We start from the raw sequence: 19892 nt of genomic DNA on the forward strand, positions 1-19892 counted from the left end.
GCAGCGTGTGTACGAGATGTACGGAGCGGAGCCGCGCGTGTACGAGATGTACGGAGCGGAGCCGCGCGTGTACGAGGTGTGCGGAGCGGAGCCGCGTGTGTACGAGGTGTACGGAGCGGAACCGCGTGTGTCTATGACGTGTACGGAGCAGAGCCGAGTGTGTACGAGGTGTACGGAGCAGAGCCGCGTGTGTACGAGGTGTACGGAGCAGAGCCGCGTGTGTACGAGGTGTACGGAGCAGAGCCGCGTGTGCGAGGTGTATGGGGCGGAGCAGTGTGTGTACGAGATGTACGGAGCGGAGCCGTGTGTGTACGAAATATACGGAGCGGAGCCGCGCGTGTACGGAGCGGAGCCGCATGTACGAGGTGTACGGAGCGGAGTCGCGTGTGTCCGAGGTGTACGGAACGGAGCCGTGTGTGTACGAGGTGTACGGAGCGGAGCCGCGCATGTACGAGGTGTACGGAGCGGAGCCGCATGTGTACGAGGTGTACGGAGCGGAGCCGTGTGTGTACAAGGTGTACGGAGCAGAGCCGTGTGTGTACGAGGTGTACGGAGCGGAGCCTCGTGTGTACGGAGCGGAGCCGCGCGTGTACGAGGTGTACGGAGCGGAGCCGCGCATGTACGAGGTGTACGGAGCGGAGCCGCATGTGTACGGGGTGGAGCAGTGTGTGTATAAGATGTACGGAGCGGAGCCGCGTGTGTACGAAATATACAGAGCGGAGCTGCGTGTGTACGAAGTGTACGGAGCAGAGCTGCGTGTGTACGAGGTGTACGGAGCGGAGTCGTGTGTGTACGAGGTGTACAGGGCGGAGCAGCGTGTGTACGAGATGTACGGAGTGGAGCCGCGCGTGTATGAGGTGTGCGGAGCAGAGCCGCGTGTGTACGAGGTGTACGGAGCGGAACCGCGTGTGTCTATGAGGTGTACGGAGCGGAGCCGCGTGTGTACGAGATGTACGGAGCGGAGCCTCGTGTGTACGAGGTGTGCGGAGCCGCGTGTGTACGAGGTGTACGGAGCGGAGCCGTGTGTGTATGGAGCGGAGCCGTGTGTGTACGAGGTGTACGGAGCAGAGCTGCGCATGTACGAGGCGTATGGAGCGGAGCCGCCTATGTACGAGGTGTACGGAGCAGAGATGTCTGTGTACGAGGTGTACGGAGCGGAGACGTCTGTGTACGAGGTGTACGGAAGGGAGCCGCGTGTGTACGAGGTGTATGGAGCGGAGCCGCACGTCTATGAGGTGTACGGAGCGGAGCCGCGTGTGTACGAGGTGTATGGAGCAGAGCCGTGTATGTATGGAGCGGAGCCGCGTGTGTACGAGGTGTACGGAGTGGAGCCGTGTGTGCACGAGGTTTTTCCCTCATATCTTTACCATTTGGCGGTGTGACAATAATATTACATTTGTTCACCCACCATGCCGGCAGGTCCTATATTAGGCCACTCCACCCACCGCTCTCTGCTGAATGTTGGTTCCTGGGCAGTTCACTCTGCTAGTGTCCAGTTTGTTGCTCCTGTTATACCTCGCACTCGTGTCTCTGACTCTTCCACCAGCTGCTGCGGTCCTGGGGACTACCATTCAGTAGTACCCGATGTCTACCAGCAGCCCATCCTATCCTCTCCACCAGAGGCTCTAGTGAAGACCTGGTAGACACCTAGTTATGCCCTCCAGGGTAAGCTCGGCCCGTGGCCCTGTGGGTCCACATCCACCAGCGTTACACCAAGTAACCGTGTGTACAATTACAGTGGCACAGCCTAATCATAGGTATAGGGGAACCTCCGCAGATGACCGCGCTGTTACTGAAAATCCCTATACAAAGATTAAGGCCACATTCACATGTTCAGTATTTGGTCAGTATTTTACAATAAAATTTGTAAGCCAAAACCTATGCTTTATAGTTCATCTCTCTTTGCAAATCCCTTCACTGGCTCCCAATTGCCCAGCGTATCCAGTTCAATCTACTAACACTGACCTACAAAGCCATCTATAACCTTTCTCCTCTGTTCATCTCTGAACTAATCTCCCAATATATTCCCTCATGTAATCTCCGGTCTTCCCAAGATCTCCTTTTCTCCTCCACACTTATTCGTTCCTCACCCAATCGCCTCTAAGACTTCTCCCGAATATCCCCCATCTTCTGGAATTCTGCGCCTCAACAAGTCCGATTATCTGCCACATTCGGATCCTTCAGACGGAACCTGAAAACCCATGTCTTCAAGAAAGCTTAGAACCTGCAATGACCACGCTGCCGCCTCACCACCACCAGAGCTGCAGCAACCCCCCAACCTACTGTCTCCTTCCCCACCATCCTATAAATGTAAGCCCGCGAGGGCAGGGTCCTCTTCCCTCTGTACCAGTCTATCATTGTTAGGTCATTTACTGTAAGTGATATCTGTATTTCGTGTGTAACCCTTTCTCATGCACCATGGAATCAATGGCGCTATATAAAATAATAATATTTCAGTCTTGTGATTTTCCTGGATATTTAAGACCATTTAAACGGACCCGTATAGACATTAATCTACGTATCCCTCTTATTCTATTGTTTTTTTTATGCATATAAGAATTGTTCATGGGTACACACTTAATATATGTTTGCATGTGTAACTTTAGGTACATATTCTATATATATGTGTACAGTTATTATATTTCACATTGCACTTTATTTTTCATGCACATAGACAACTAATTCTGTCATAATATGTGCTTTTGTGTATATACAGAACAGACCAAACGTTTGGACACACCTCATTTAAAGATTTTTCTGTATTTTCATGACTATGAAAATTGTACATTCACACTGAAGGCATCAAAACTATGAATTAACACATGTGGAATTATATACTTAACAAAAAAGTGTGAAACAACTGAAAATATGTCTTATATTCTAGGTTCTTCAAAGTAGCCACCTTTTGCTTTGATGACTGCTTTGCACACTCTTGGCATTCTCTTGATGAGCTTCAAGAGGTAGTCACCTGAAATGGTCTTCCAACAATCTTGAAGGAGTTCCCAGAGATACGTAGCACTTGTTGGCCCTTTTGCCTTCACTCTGTGGTCCAGCTCACCCCAAACCATCTCGATTGGGTTCAGGTCTGGTGACTGTGGAGGCCAGGTCATCTGGCGTAGCACCCCATCACTCTCCTTCTTGGTCAAATAGCCCTTACACAGCCTGGAGGGGTGTTTGGGGTCATTGTCCTGTTGAAAAATAAATGAGGGTCCAACTAAATGCAAATCGGATGGAATAGCAAGCGCTGCAAGATGCTGTGGTAGCCATGCTGGTTCAGTATGCCTTCAATTTTGAATAAATCCCCAACAGTGTCACCAGCAAAGCACCCCCACACCATCACACCTCCTCCTCCATGCTTCACGGTGGGAACCAGGCATGTAGAGTCCATCCGTTCACCATTTCTGCGTCGCACAAAGACACGGTGGTTGGAACCAAAGATCTCAAATTTGGACTCATCAGACCAAAGGTCAGATTTCCACTGGTCTAATGTCCATTCCTTGTGTTCTTTAGCCCAAACAAGTCTCGTCTGCTTGTTGCCTGTCCTTAGCAGTGGTTTCCTAGCAGCTATTTTACCATGAAGGCCAGCTGCACAAAGTCTCCTCTTAACAGTTGTTGAAGAGATGTGTCTGCTGCTAGAACTCTGTGTGGCATTGACCTGGTCTCTAATCTGAGCTGCTGTTAACCTGCGATTTCTGAGGCTGGTGACTTGGATAAACTTATTCTCAGAAGCAGAGGTGACTCTTGCTCTTCCTTTCCTGGGGCGGTCCTCATGTGAGCCAGTTTCTTTGTAGCGCTTGATGGTTTTTGCAACTGCACTTGGGGACACTTTCAAAGTTTTCCCAATTTTTCGCACTGATTGACCTTCATTTCTTAAAGTAATGATGGACACTCGTTTTTCTTTACTTAGCTGCTTTTTTCTTGCCATAATACAAATTCTAACAGTCTATTCAGTAGGACTATCAGCTGTGTATCCACCAGACTTCTGCACAACACAACTGATGCTCCCAACCCCATTTATAAGGCAAGAAATCCCACTTATTAAACCTGACAGGGCACACCTGTGAAGTGAAAACCATTTCCGGTGACTACTTCTTGAAGCACATCAAGACAATGCCAAGAGTGTGCAAAGCAGTCATCAAAGCAAAAGGTGGCTACTTTGAAGAACCTAAAATATAAGACATATTTTCAGTTGTTTCACCCTTTTTTGTTAAGTATATAATTCCACATGTGGTAATTCATATTTTTGATGCCTTCAGTGTGAATGTACAATTTTCATAGTCAAGAAAATACAGAAAAATCTTTAAATGAGAAGAAGGTGTGTCCAAACTTTTGGTCTGTACTGTATATATCTGTAATAAATATAATATAAAATATATAATATAAAAAATATAATAATAGAGAAGTCCACAATGACAATGTGCAAAATAATGTGCAAACAGTGCAAAAGTGCAGGTATAATACTACTTGATGTCACAAAGTGACAAGTGCTATGATTTCACATAAACTTTTCATATTTATATTTATTTTTATATACATAATTTTTTTCATTCTCTTATTATTTCTTCATTACCAATTTGGGGTATGTGCAATTTTTATTGTCATTAATACACACAGCTGTGCACTTTCATTTTTTTTTCATTTTTAGCACGTGTCACTTTGTGGTAACAATTTTAAACTATCTATTCAACTCTTTCAATTAATTGTTTTTCTTTTTTGTATTTTTTATTATTTATTTTTTATTTTTATCGTTTATTTTTAGCTTTCTTTATCATAGCACTTGTCACTTTGTGACATCAAGTAGTATTATACCTGCACTTTTGCACTGTTTGCACATTGTCATTGTGGACTTCTCTATTATTATATTTTTTATATTATTATATATTTTTTTATTTTTTTATTCTTAATCATATTGCATATCACTTTATGGCATTATATTTATTACAGATATATAAGTATACTTTTTGCACAAGTGACTGAACATGTACTGTGCCCATTGATCTATTTTCTCATCTATATACAAATTGCACATTATCACTTTAGGGGTGTATTACTGTTTATACATTCCTTTTTTCATTTTCATCTATTCCTTTGCCATTCATTTTTCACCATTTTCTTCACCTCCACTTACACCCACTCACACCACACTGTCTTTTCTCTTCTTTTATCTATATGCGTTCCAACTGTGGAGCGCACATTAACTCCGCCCACTTTAATGACGCTATATGCGTCTGTGGCGCCCTGCTACGCATTGGTGCCACAGATCCCAGAGGGGTGCATTGACGGATTTCTCCACAAGAGCCCCTCAGAGCATAAACACACCTCCATCCTACCACATCAGACCACCAGAGGGAGCCCGGATAGGGTTATATATATATACGGAGGGTGGAGTTAGGCAGGCAGTCTGCTAGAGTACAGAGCTAAGTACAGATCCTAGTCAGACTCAGTGAGTCGAGTTCATCTAGTGAAAGAGTCTAGAGTGTAGCTCAGTGAACTCAGTAAGCTCAGGATAGTGAGCTTAAGGTGTGCCGACGCCATAAGAGCGGTGAAGAAGCAGTTAGCCTGCTGCTGTGTGTAGCCTAGTGAGGGCCCTGAGTAGGCCGAAGGCTAGTGGAGTGAGCAACATAGGGGGCAGAGGAGCTGTACCAGCTCACCCCAAAAGCATCTACCGGACACCGGGTCCGCGTCTACAGGGCCCTATATCCCCTGTAAAGACAACTGGAACCCCTGGAAGACTTCAGGTCCCAGGATCACCCAAGAGCTGATACATACCAGAGCCAGGAGTCACGGAGGCCCCGCAAGCAGGGAGAGTGATCTCCAACCAAAGGCCCTACCACAAGATCAGCCAGTGCAGGACAGAAACCAAGTTAGGCCTAGCTCCAAGCAGGTCAGAGACTTACTAAACAAAGACAAGAAACAGGAGGCCCTACACCCGCTCACTGGGGAGAGTCCTGATTTGCACCCCTCACCCTACAGTGCTCCGGAAGGTGCCTGAATTAACAACAGTAAAAGGTACTGAAGTGACTATCGTGTGTGTCCCTGTTCTTACTCTGACCTGGCTAGGTCCCCTCTGTCCTGCATCCCTGCACCCACGCTGCCCTGAGGCCCTGCTCCACCTGTGGGGAGCCATACCACCCAAGCTGCTTAACACCGGCCTCAGAGGACTGCTGCAGCGCTGGTGATCCTCACCAGGAACCACAGGTGGTGTCACGAACTTTCATTATCCCCTTTTGAAGAGTGACCCCAGGGTACAGGCCTGGGAAGCGACTACCGCGACATCCCCCAAGTCCATGCATTAAGGCCCGGGTGCCGAGTCATCCCCATCCCCTGGGCTCGTCACGTCATTTCCGCTTCTGCGTTCCAGGGTGACACGCACGCCGACACCGCCTTCTCCATATGCCCTGCGCTCTTTGGAGCCGCAGCTCACCATGGGGAGGCGGCGTTTGGCTTATTCAACATGGCGCCATACTCAAACACATGAGACCCATCAGGTATTTATTATGCACATTCATGATTGGCCCAATTCTTGTTAAATATCTCCTGTCTATTCTCTGACATCATATCATCGTTAAAGCCTCTGGCGAAACGCGCGTTGGATCTGGTCACTTGGGTCAGTATTGGCTATCTTACTTTCTCCATACATAGATTTGCTTTATATCACCTTTTCAATGACCGTGTAACTATGTTTTTGTCTCTTTAGACTTTACAATCAGCACTATGCACTTTAGCCTGTAATATATTTAGGGACCCTGTTGCACATTTATGTCTTGTTCTGGTTTATGATTGATTGATTTCTGTATGAACATAATGTAATAGCTACTACCCCTTTGTGACTTTTCTGTTGTGTTACTTTTCCCATACACACATAAATATAAATATATATATATTGTGACAGTGTCACTGGTTTTATATGTGAGGGGAGGTATGTGTCACTCAGGATGCTCTCCTGTGTGAACTAAGACCTACTTTATTTTTCTGCCAGCATGTTATATGCTGGTAGATTTACTCTGTTAAAGGGTGTGCGGTTTTATGGGAATGGCAAAGAGGGCGGGACGCCATTCCCCCTACCTCCCCTCAGGGTGTGGCTGAGCAATGTGTAAAAGCTCAGTCCTGTTTTTTTTTTCCTGTGAAGTGTGGTCTGGAGAGCTAAGTCTCCAGACAGTATTGTGGAAGCTGCAGAGCTTGTTACCTGTGCAGTTTATGCTACCGAGAGCGGGCGGAACCCGCTCAACTATGGACTGAGCTATACTTTGTTTTGTTTTTCCGTTTAACCCAGAGGGGTCTTGTTTATTTTTTCTGCGAAACCCTGCACGAGTTTATGCCAGACAATAAACCAGCAGAAAGGTAACCTTAGAACGTGTGTCCTGAGTCTGCCTCCTGGAGAGCCGAGCAAGTCGTCTTGCCACAGTTGGTGTGAGAGTGCGTGCAGGATTCCAGGAACACGTGTACCTGCCACAAAGACCGGTGGATGTCCTGGGTGAAGGCTGCCAGCCAGCCAGAGAAGTCCAGCAGCATGGAGGAGCTCGTTAAGCACCTGGTCCAGGCCCAGCAGAGCATGCAGCAGCAACACCTACAGGCCCAGCAGAGCATGTAGCAGCAGCACCAGGAGATGACCAAACTGTTGCTTCAGCAAATCCAGTTGCAGCAAAAGTCGCAGCAGCAGCACCAGCAGGAGGCGCAACAGCAGATACAGCTTTTGGCGGACGCCATCCAGAGCAGGGCGGCCGCCCCACCCCCAGGGCCGACTGATGATTCTCAGGTCAGGAAGGCGGTAAGGCGGGCCATGCAGAAGATGACCCCTGGGGATGATGTAGAAGCATTTCTGACTGTTTTTGAGAGGGTGGCTGATCGGGAGAGACTTCCACCAGCACAGTGGGCAGAGGTTCTGGCGCCATATTTATCGGGTGAACCCCAGAAGGTGTATTTTGACTTGGCGCTGCAAGATGCTAAGGAGTATCCCAAACTAAAGATAGAGATCTTAGCACGTCTGGGAGTAAATATGGCGGTGAGAGCCCAACGAGTTCATCACTGGGCGTATGCTAGCGACAAACCCCCTCGCTCGCAGATGTTTGACCTCCTGCACCTGGTTCAGAAGTGGCTACAACCGGAGTCCTCCACTCCGGCCCAGATGGTTGAGCGGGTGGTGATTGACAGATTCATGCATTCCCTTCCCAAGCCAGTACAGACCTGGGTTGCCCAGGGTGATCCCCAGAACGCAGATGACTTCATCGGCCTGGTAGTGAGGTACCAGGTAGTCGAGAGATCTCTTGGGAAACCGGATGCAGTCACTTCTCCCTACTGGGATACCGAAAGGGGGGCGGGTTCACCACGGAAGGACTCTAGAGCCACCACTGGGGGGGCGTCCCACTCCCACTGAAGGTGCCGTTAGAACAGTTGGTAAAGATCTAGTTTGCTGGTGGTGTCACAACCCTGGACATGTAGCAGCCAGGTGTCAAATATCCCCTGAGCCCATGGACTGCAGCCTAGGCAGGCGGGTCTCCTATTATGTCTATCCAGCCTGTAGCGTGGACTGTCGACCCGGTGAGGGGCCGCAGGCGTGTGCAGTGTCCATTAATGGAGTAAAAGTGCTTGGGCTGTTGGACTCCGGGAGTCTGGTGACCTTGATCAGAGCATCCCTTCCCCACCAGTTGATCCCTTCCAAAACCCTGGGCGTTCGGTGCATCCATGGTGACGCCAAGGACTATCCCGTGGCCACAGTAACAGTGGGGACAGACTGTGGTGCCCAGTCCCATGAAGTCGGGGTAGTAAAGGACCGGATACATCCCGTCATATTGGGCCGTGATTTTTCCTTATTCTGGGACTTGTGGGGGAAGGGAACTGGACTAAGTAGCATGGGGAAAATCCAGGTCCTTGAAGAAGAACCCCGGACGAAGTCTCAGATGGAGGAGTTCCCACTGTGCGTCCTTGTCGGTGATGAGGGTGAGATGGTGACCGAGGAGGCCGACCTCCCTGCGTTAGATATGTCCAGAGAGAACTTTTGGACTGCTCAAGTTCGAGACCTGACCTTAAAAGGGGCGTTCCTACCAGGTTACTGTATGTAATGGGGTTGCCCAAGAGCCAGGGGCCGACACCAGATTCCCCCACTTTGCAGTGCAGGGGGAGTTGCTATATCGGGTGGCCAAACTGAGGGGCGGTGAGATAGTGGAACAGCTGTTAGTGCCGGGGCCATACAGACGGCGGGTGCTACATATGGCCCATTCACATGTTCTGCGGGGACACCTAGGGGTCGAGAAAACTCAGGAGAGGATATTGAGAAGGTTTTATTGGCCAGGGTGTTATCGAAAAGTTCAAAACTATTGTAGGTCCTGCCCCACCTGCCAAATAACCGCTCCCTCCTTCCACTTCCGTAGCCCCTTAGTCCCACTACCTGTGATAGAGGTTCCCTTTGAGAGGATTGCCATGGACCTCGTGGGCCCCTTAGTTAAATCAGCTCGGGGCCACCAATATATCCTGGTCGTCATGGACTATGCGACTCGGTATCCGGAAGCGGTTCCCCTAAGGAACATGTCCAGTAAAAGTATAGCCCGAGAGCTGGTCCATATTTTTGCTCGGACAGGTCTACCAAAAGAGATTCTGACAGACCAAGGAACCCCCTTCATGAGCAAGGTGATGAAGGAGCTTTGCAGAGTCCTTCAGATAACTCAGCTTCGGACCTCGGTTTATCATCCACAGATGGCCGGCCTAGTAGAACGCTTCAACAAGACCTTAAAGGCGATGCTCAAGAAGGTTGTTGAAATGGATGGGCGAGACTGGGACTACCTGCTCCCATTTCTGCTTTTCTCGGTCAGAGAAGTTCCTCAAGCCTCCACTGGCTTCTCTCCATTTGAGCTCCTATATGGGCGGCATCCAAGAGGTCTCCTACACATCGCCAAGGAAACTTGGGAGGCTGAAGTCACACCACACCGGAGTATCATCGAACATGTCGCCCAGTTACAGGGGAGAATGTCAAAGGTGATGCCCATCGTGAAGGAACATCTCCTCCAGGCGCAGGAAGCCCAGGCGAGGGTCTATAACCGGTTGGCGAGACTAAGACAGTTCCAGCCCGGGGACCGTGTTTTGGTGCTGATCCCTACCGTCGAGAGCAAGTTCCTCGCCAAATGGCAAGGTCCATACGAGGTGGTGGAGAAAGTCAGCGAGGTTAATTATAAAGTCCACCAGCCTGGCCGAAGAAAGCCGCATCAAATATATCATGTAAATTTGCTCAAGCCGTGGCGGGACCGTGAACCTGTGGAAACTCCTTGCCTGGGAGCCGCACCAGAAGGCAAGGTGGAGGAGGTCACTATTGCAGAGACTCTATCACCGGCCCAGAAGCAACAGTGTCGAGAATTACTACAGCGGAATCGGGAGCTGTTCTCAGAGTTGCCGGGGCATACTCAAGTGGTAGAGCATGATGTGCTGACAGAGCCGCACGTACGAGTGAATCTGAAGCCGTATCAGATTCCAGAAGGACGCCGGGAGGTGATCTCGGCCGAGGTGAAGAGGATGTTAGACCTCGGAGTAATAGAGGAGTCAAAGAGTGGGTGGTTGAGCCCAATCGTCCTCGTGCCGAAACCCAATGGAGAGTGGAGGTTTTGTAATGACTACTGCAGACTGAATGAGGTATCCAAGTGTGACGCGTACCCGATGCCCCGTGTCGACAAACTCATCGAGAGGCTTGGACCGGCGAGGTACATCACCACTCTTGACCTGACGAAGGGCTACTGGCAGATCCCCATGTCCCAAATGGCTAAGGAGAAGACGGCTTTCTCGACACCTGATGGGTGTTTTCAATACACGCAGATGCCATTCGGACTACAGGGGGCCCCAGCCACTTTCCAGGGGGCTATGGATCGGATCCTAGCCCCACATAAGAAGTATGCCGCAGCCTACCTCGACGACATTGAGGTCTTTAGCCCAGACTGGGCTAGTCACCTACCTAAACTACAGGCCGTTCTGGACGCGCTAAGGAAGGCAGGATTTACCATAAATCCGAGAAAGTGTGCCATCGGAAAGGAGGAGGCCAAGTACCTGGGCTATGTTGTTGGGAGAGGCGAAATAAAGCCGCAAATCAAGAAAGTGGAGGCAATTCAAACCTGGCCGCAACCACTCTCGAAGAAGCAGGTGAGAGCATTCCTGGGAATGGTGGGATACTACCGGAGGTTTATCCCGAATTTCGCTATGATTGCCGCGCCACTAACGAATCTTCTAAAAGGCACCAAATCAATCATGGTGAAATGGACGGAAGAAACGGAGACCGCGTTTCAACAGTTGAAGCTAACACTGTGCAAGCAGCCGGTCCTGGTCTTCAAGAAAGAATTTGTAGTCCAGAGGGACGCTTCAGAGGTTGGTCTAGGGGCTGTACTCTCCCAAGAGATAAATGGGGAAGAACATCCCATTCTCTATCTAAGCCGAAAGCTGTCCTCCTGCGAGAAGAACTACGCCATAGTAGAGAAAGAGTGTTTAGCCATAAAATGGGCCGTGGATACACTGAAATATTACCTACTAGGCCGGAAGTTTAAATTAGTATCAGACCATGCCCCGTTGAGATGGTTGAGGGAGAAGAGGGGTAAAAATGCCAGGGTAACTAGATGGTTCCTAGGACTTCAAGAGTTTAACTTTCACGTGGAGCATAGGCCCGGGAAGTTACATGGGAATGCAGATGCCCTCTCTAGGATTCCCTGCCTGGTGTCAGAAGGTGCCCAAACCCCCGGCTTTGGGCAGAGGGGGGGGAATATGTGACAGTGTCACTGGTTTTATATGTGAGGGGAGGTATGTATCACTCAGGATGCTCTCCTGTGTGAACTAAGACCTACTTTATTTTTCTGCCAGCATGTTATATGCTGGTAGATTTACTCTGTTAAAGGGTGTGCGGTTTTATGGGAATGGCAAAGAGGGCGGGACACCATTCCCCCTACCTCCCCTCAGGGTGTGGCTGAGCAATGTGTAAAAGCTCAGTCCTGTTTTTTTTCCCTGTGAAGTGTGGTCTGGAGAGGGAAGTCTCCAGACAGTATTGTGGAAGCTGCAGAGCTTGTTACCTGTGCAGTTTATGCTACCGAGATCGGGCGGAACCCGCTCAACTATGGATGGAGCTATACTTTGTTTTGTTTTTCCATTTAACCCAGAGGGGTCTTGTTTATTTTTTCTGCGAAACCCTGCACGAGTTTATGCCAGACAATAAACCAGCAGAAAGGTAACCTTAGAACGTGTGTCCTGAGTCTGCCTCCTGGAGAGCCGAGCGAGTCGTCTTGCCACAGTATATATATATTTTATTGTCTTTATCAATAAATGTTATATTTTATACTGCCCTAGTTCCTGTGTCACATATGTAGGTTATTATAGTTGCAGATACATGAACGTCTGATTATAGCACTATACTGACTTTGAGTAATTATCCAATAACTAGTGATCAGCAAATGATCTTTGGATAAGGGGTTAATCGAGCACGCTCAAGTATAACTGAGTATCTTTGGCGTGCTCGTATATCATGTTCGAGTCCCTGTGTCTGCATGATTTGCAGATGTTAGACAGCCTCAACACATGCAGGGATTCCCTGTTTATTGGGGAATCCTCACGTGTTGAAGCTGTTTAACAGCCGCAAATCATGCAGACACAGGGACTCGAACATGATATACGAGCACTCCGATGATACTCAGTTATGCTAGAGTGCGCTCTGTTAACCCCTTATCCGAGCACGTTCCCTCATCACTACCGATAACAAGATGCGGCCGGACAATCGCAGTAATGCCAGTAGAAAACATGGCTACAGCACTACAGTGTATGGCAGGCAATGCCCGAATGTATATTGGCCGTATAACAGACACAAGACATATGGGGCGCGGTCTAGAACTCCCCCGATACTCGTAATGGAGAGATAATCACCAGTATCTACATTACTGTGCTGGAGCTAGGAGAGGAATAATGGCGCTGTGTGAGGACTTCTCTGGGCTTCTGTCCTTCATCCTGCAGTCGTCTGAATGGATCTAATGTGGACGGGAACCAGCTAAGCCGCATTCTGTCCACAGCTGTTACCTCACTGTTCACACCACACAGAGACCCCAAAAGAGTCTCCGTGCTGAAGGGGTTAATGCCCAGTAATGGGGAATCTCCACATACCTCCACCTGCAGAGCCGCCACCACACATATGACTGTTCTGTGCGCACAGGACCTGTGATGAGGTCACAGGAGGGGAGGAGTCAGGGGTCACATGATCAGGGGCCTCAGTGGCTGCAGGACTCTGCTGTGCTGGTTGTCATGGTGCTGGATGAAGTTGTCTACTAGATAGATAAAGTGTCTCTCCATAACCAGGATTACACAGTAGTGAAGAAGACCTCTAGTGAGCGCTGTCAGGACCCTGTGTCTGAGGGATGGGGAAGACCCCTGAGCCCAATCACGGGGCCTCCACCTCACCCCCTGATACATGAGGACATCAATGACCAGAAGATCCTAGAACTCGCCTACAAGATGATTGAGCTGCTGACTGGAGAGGTGACATTGCTGGGAATGCTGGGACATTATACAGTAACGCTATGAAGGGATCGGGGGATGACGGTATCATTGTATGTGTCAGGTTCCTATAAGGTGTCAGGATGTCGCCGTCTATTTATCCATGGAGGAGTGGGAGTATTTAGAAAGACGCAAAGATCTGTACAAGGACGTCATGATGGAGGTTCCCCAGCCCCTCACATCACCAGGTAATAGACAGGACTAAATACACACGGCCTATAATTATCTGTATGTAAAAAATGAATTCAGTCTGTTATGCACACGCCCGGACTGGCGTGTGCGTGATTAGTGATCCCACTGTACCATGAACCGAAGAGTGCCTGGAGGGGCATAACTAAGTATCAACCCGATCCGACCAAGGTCGCACGGCGGCTCAGTCGACTCCGTGCACCAGTGAGGAACCGAGCAGAGGGACCAGGTGCTACTCCAGGTCAGACCCCGGACACAGCTGTTGACCCACACTGGGGAATGCAGGAACAGGCAGGTTAGGCTGACATGCAGATAGGTGGGTATTGGCAGGCATGGCTGGTATGCAGACAGGTGGGTTTTGGCAAGCACGGCTGCTATGCAGACAGGTGGGTACTGGCAAGCACGGCTGGTATCCAGACAGGTGGGTACTGGCAAGCACGGCTGGTATGCAGACAGGTGGTTACTGGCAAGCATGGCTGGTATGCAGACAGGTGGTTACTGGCAAGCACGGCTAGACTGCAGACAGGGAGGTACTGGCAAGCACGGCTGGAGTGCAGACAGGGAGGTACTGGCAAGCTCGGCTGGCGTGCAGACAGGTGGATACTAGCAGGTTGGAGCGCAGGCTGGATAGGGTCCAGTACAGACTGGGATACAGGAACAGAGCCGCAGATGCGGTAGACAAGCAGAGTAAAGCGAAACCGCCGGAGCGGTGGACAAGGCAGAGCAGAGCGAAACCGCAGGTGCGGTGGACAAGGTAGCAGATCTGGTGAAGAAGAAGAAGAAACTGCTGACTGTCCTGAAAATATGGGGACTGGACACCCCTTGTACCTTAGCAGTCCCCTAGGATACACCATGCAGGATCTCCAGACCTGAGCGGGCACTAGATCTCTTGGCTCTGGACGACCTGTGAGTAAACCAGTCAGCACCTGGAATGTGAACTTCTTCATGTGTAATGCTCCAATCTGGAGCTTAATTTGTACAGACATATTTTGACTGTTTCTGCGTAGGGCTCGTCCTTCCGCTGACAATGCCCAAACTGACTTCTGGAGTTTTCGGACTGGAATCAAACACTGACTCTTCAAGGCTTTAAGCCCGAAACTTCCGGTTAATCCGAGGCTTTCACTTGCCATGGAGACAGTCATGGTCATCTGTGGAGAGGAAACACTAACGCCAAGGGCAGCCTCTCCTACAGGCCTAATGTCTTGGGATTCCCCAACCTTCGCTGGACAAAGACCGTCAGGGGGTCCCAAACAACTGCAGAGGGACCGCAATCCAATTTTGTGACTGAGTTCCGGCCTCTGCTTAGCCTGATGAACATGGTCAACCTTCATGGATTCAGTGCGGATAGCTGCCTCTACGGGCTTGGGAACAGGAGGTCTTTGGGAGGACAGAACCTGGCGTGATGGTTTACCTCTATGCCTTGCACGTCTGGACTGCCTCTTGAGGTTGGGAAGAGAAGTATTCTGTGGAGCATAGTTATCCTGTGTGGATTCTGGGTGGGCAGCTGTCTCTTCGGGCTGGAGAACTGGTAGGCTACCTACACACATTACTCATCGGGGCTGCTCCGGGATATTGGGAAGGGAAGCTTTAGCAGAGGCTTCAGGATTAGGGTCATCGAAGACCATTAGAAAGGCCACCAGGAAGGCCTGCAGGTCAGAGATGATAGGATCCCATGCTTCCCATAGGGGGGCGATCTATTTCAAGGCATCACCCGCTAGGTAGGACATCATAAATGCTACTTTAACCCGATCGGTAGGAAAATAGTGAGAATAGAACTTGAAATGCAGCATGCATTGCTCCACAAACACACGGCTTCGTTTTGGATCCCCATAGTACCGTGGCAGATCCGCAGGAACGAGTGTTGATAGCTCCATTTGGGCTGGTGCGTAAATCGCCTGGACCTCAGCTTGTGGAAAAATTTTTTCTTGGTGCACGTATTCGCCAGACAAGGATTCAAATGTCTCTGAGAGCGAAGGGCCGTGGGGCTCAACGGGAACCATGGCATGAGAAAACTGTTATGCACACGCCCGGACTGACTGGCGTGTGCGTGATTAGTGATCCCACTGTACCATGGGTACCATGAGTGCCTGGAGGGGCGTAACTAAGTATCAACCCGATCCGACCAAGGTCGCACGGCGGCTCAGTCGACTCCGTGCACCAGGGAGGAACCGAGCAGAGGGACCAGGTGCTACTCCAGGTCAGACCCCGGACATGGCTGTTGACCCACACCGGGGAATGCAGTACAGGCAGGTTAGGCTGGCATACAGACAGGTGGGTATTGGCAAACACGGCTGGTATGCAGACAGGTGGGTACTGGCAAGCACGGCTGGTATGCAGACAGGTGGGTACTGGCAAGCACGGCTGGTATGCAGACAGGTGATTACTGGCAAGCATGGCTGGTATGCAGACAGGTGGTTACTGGCAAGCACGGCTGGTATGCAGACAGGTGGGTACTGGCAAGCTCGGCTGGAATGCAGACAGGGAGGTACTGGCAAGCATGGCTGGAGTGCAGGCAGGGAGGTACTGGCAGGCACGGCTGGTGTGCAGACAGGTGGACACTAGCAGGTTGGAGCGTAGGTTGGATAGGGTCCAGTACAGATTGGGATACAAGAACAGAGCCGCAGATGCGGTAGAGAAGCAGAGTAAAGCAAAACTGCCGGAGCAGTGGACAAGGCAGAGCAGAGAGAAACCGCCGGAGTGGTGGACAAGGCAGAGCAGAGCGAAACCGCTGGTGCGGTGAGAAAGTAGAGCAGAGCGAAACCGCAGGTGCAGTGGACAAGGTAGAGCAGAGTGAAACCGCTGGAGCGGTGGACAAGGTAGAGCAGAGCGAAACCGCCGGAGCGGTGGACAAGGCAGAGCAGAGAGAAACCGCAGGTGCGGTGAGCAAACTGAGCATAGCGAAACCGCAGGTGCGGTGGACAAGGTAGAGCAGAGCGACACCGCCGGAGTGGTGGACAAGGTAGAGCAGAACAGGGCAGAAGGTGCAGGCAGAGAGGACAGGGCTCTGTTCACATGGAACAGACTGGAAAATACAGGAAGATGCTTAGAACACAGGAGGTAGATACGGAGGAAGGGAAAAGGGACAAGCAGAACCAGATACACACAAGGTACTTACAATGAAGTAGCTAGTGGACTCTAAACTCACAAACAGAAGTACAGAGACAACGAGTTGGAGTTAGGTGCAGGTTCAGACACTGCAGGAAAAGTGAAGGTACGGACATAGAGAGAAACAGGTAACAGGTTAGGAGACAGTTCAGACAAGAACTGACACTGGAACGAGATACAGGAACGAGCCTGGGTACTCAGCCCCCAGGAAGGCAGAAACAAACTAGAAGTCACAGGTAACAGTCCTGGGTATACAGCCCCCAGGGTGGCGGAAACAGACTAGCAGTCACAGATACAGGTAACAGAATCAGACAAGATGCAGAACAGGACCTGGCAACTCAGAGGCAAGGAGCACACTGATTGTTAGTGTTGCTCAGGCACCTCCTTCTGGGTGGGGGGGTTTAAATATCCAGTGACTCACAGCAATAGGCTGGGTACGCTTTAGGAGTGCGCCCACAGCAGCTATAAGAATCAGAAAGTAACTGGGCCACCGCCCTAAGCAATCAGACAAGACACATGCACACAGCATGTACTGGAGCAAGGTTTGCAGGCTGGACTGATCTGTAAGATTGCGGTCTTGTATGGTGAGAGGTGGTGCACTATGCAAGCACTGACGAGTGACTCTGACAAGTGATTCTGACGAGTGATTTTGACAAGTGATTTTGACGAGTGATTCTGACAAGTGATTTTGATGAATGATTCTGACGAGTGATTCTGACGAATGATTCTGATGAATGATTCTGAAGAGTGATTCTGAAGAGTGATTCTGACGAATGATTCTGAAGAGTGATTCTGAAGAGTGATTCTGACGAATGATTCTGACGAGTGATTCTGACAACTGATTCTGAGGAGTGATTCTGACAAGTGATTTTGACGAATGATTCTGACGAGTGATTTTGACGAGTGACTTTTACAACTGTAATAATAATAATAATAATAATATTAAAAAAAAAAAGTACCTGTTCGCTGATGGGACTTGAACACAAAAGTCTATGTCCCAAAGCCAGCGCACTAACCACTAAGCTATTAACTTAGCTGTAAAAACCTATGAGTTCTATTTGGTTATATGATTTTCAGTGCAAACTTGTCTAAAACTTATTGGGACTTATGCAGAGACTGCAAGCAAGCCAAATTCAAATCATGTTTGATTCTGATGTGTGAGTCTGATGTGTGACTTTCTTCAAACATCAGAATCATAATGACTTTTAGTCACCCTGAGTATTTTCATGGTTAATCTCATAAGACAAGAAAAGCTGCCAGCTACAATCACTTGACTGGATAGTTCAATGGTAAGGCAACAGTCTCTGAAACTACTTTGTCAGAGATCAAATCCTGACAGGCATAAGATTTTTTTTATTTTAATTATTCCTATTAAGCACACAAACTACAGGGGTGTTTTACTTTTAATATCTGACGTTCTGATTGTCATCCTGACGTGTTAAGAGTTTCGGACACGCTGTCTATTTGTATGGTAAATTACATAGCCAAACTAAATTGGGAGGCAAGAATTTACTACATATCTATTTCCAAGTGACTTTATATTTGCATAACTTCTTAAAGGGGTCTAATGATAAAATGTTTTTATTGTAAATTTTTATTTCCATCCACCCAAGTACTGGCTGCAAACTCCCAATTTACTTTTGCTATCTAATTTACCAATCAAATAGACAGCGTGTCCGAAACTCTTAACACATCAGGATGACAATCAAAACGTCAGATATTAAAAGTAAAACACCCCTGTAGTTTGTGTGCTAAATAGGCATAATTAAAAAAAAAAATAAAAATCTTATTCCTGTCAGGATTTCAACTCTGACAAAGTAGTTTCAGAGGCTGATGCCTTACCATTGCACTATCAAGTCAAGTGATAGTAGCTGCCAGCTTTTCTTGTCTTATAAGATTAACCATGAAAATACTCAGGGTGAATAAAAGTCATTATGATTCTGATGTTTGAAGAAAGTCACACATCAGACTCACACATCAGAATCAAACATCATTTGAATGTGGCTGGCTTGCAGTCTGTGCATAAGTCCTAATGAGTTTTAGACAAGTTTGCACTGAAAATCATATAACCAAATAGAACTCATAGGTTTTTACAGCTAAGTTAATAGCTTATTGGTTAGTGTGCTGGCTTTGGAACACAGACTTTTGGGTTCAAGTCCTATTAGCGAACAGGTACTGTTTTTTTTATTATTATTATTACAGTTGTAAAAGTCACTCGTCAGAATCACTCGCCAGAGTCACTCGTCAGAATCATTCGTCAAAATCACTTGTCAGAGTCACTCGTCGGAGTCACTCGTCGGAGTCACTCATCAGAATCACTTATCAGAGTCACTCGTCAGAATCATTCGTCAAAATCACTTGTCAGAGTCACTTGTCAGAGTCACTCATCAGAATCACTTGTCAGAGTCACTCGTCAGAATCATTCGTCAAAATCACTTGTCAGTCACTTGTCAAAATCATTCGTCAAAATCACTCGTTAGAATCACTTGTCAAAATCATTTGACAGAATCACTTGTCAGAATTACGTGTCAGAATCACTTGTCAGAATCACTTGTCAGACAGGGTATTTAGCCTCAAACTGACATCATTCTGATGTTTGATTTTGATATCTGATCATGTCCTAAAATGGACACTGTAACAGAGACATATGTGAGGGGTGATGAGCGGTGTAAAGAGGAGATTCCTACATATGACTACACAGGTGAGTAGTAACCACTAAATGCAAAGAAGTCGCTGATTCTTCTCTTGGAAAATATATATGATGCGCCACATCAAAGGTAATTTGTATCTAATAAAATATAAGCTGGGTGACAGTTCTTTGTAAAACAACAACGATAAAGGATAAGACAAAATTACTTGGAGGGTGAGGGCTTTTTAGCTCCTTTACTTTAACCGGACAAAACCATCGGTCTGGAGGGATTTTTATACCATATAGATGTTTTTTTAGACTTAGATGCTTTTTAAAAACAAATAACATAAATAATGATGTAAATATGTAAGGCGCTTTCATGAATCTCCAGTTGATTGACAATTGAGATCAGAAGCAAATATTTAGCTCTTTTGTTCAGAACGGAACATGCATTATGGTTGTAGCTTTA

The 19892-nt window shown here is 48.3% G+C and overlaps 1 protein-coding gene across 1 annotated transcript in view; it reads right to left on the reverse strand.

Moving 5' to 3' along the window:
- LOC141176076 (uncharacterized) overlaps positions 1-13178 on the reverse strand; it is a 43921-nt gene extending 30743 nt beyond the window's left edge. The window contains exon 1 of the mRNA XM_073660068.1: positions 13111-13178. The gene's annotated coding sequence lies outside the window, so the exon portion shown is untranslated. The remainder of the gene's footprint in view (positions 1-13110) is intronic.
- Positions 13179-19892: the final 6714 nt, after the last annotated feature.

Source organism: Phyllobates terribilis, unplaced genomic scaffold (assembly GCF_046119375.1).
Source record: "Phyllobates terribilis strain yellow unplaced genomic scaffold, ASM4611937v1 Scaffold_17__1_contigs__length_24005725, whole genome shotgun sequence".
NCBI classification, from domain to species: Eukaryota; Metazoa; Chordata; class Amphibia; order Anura; family Dendrobatidae; genus Phyllobates; species Phyllobates terribilis.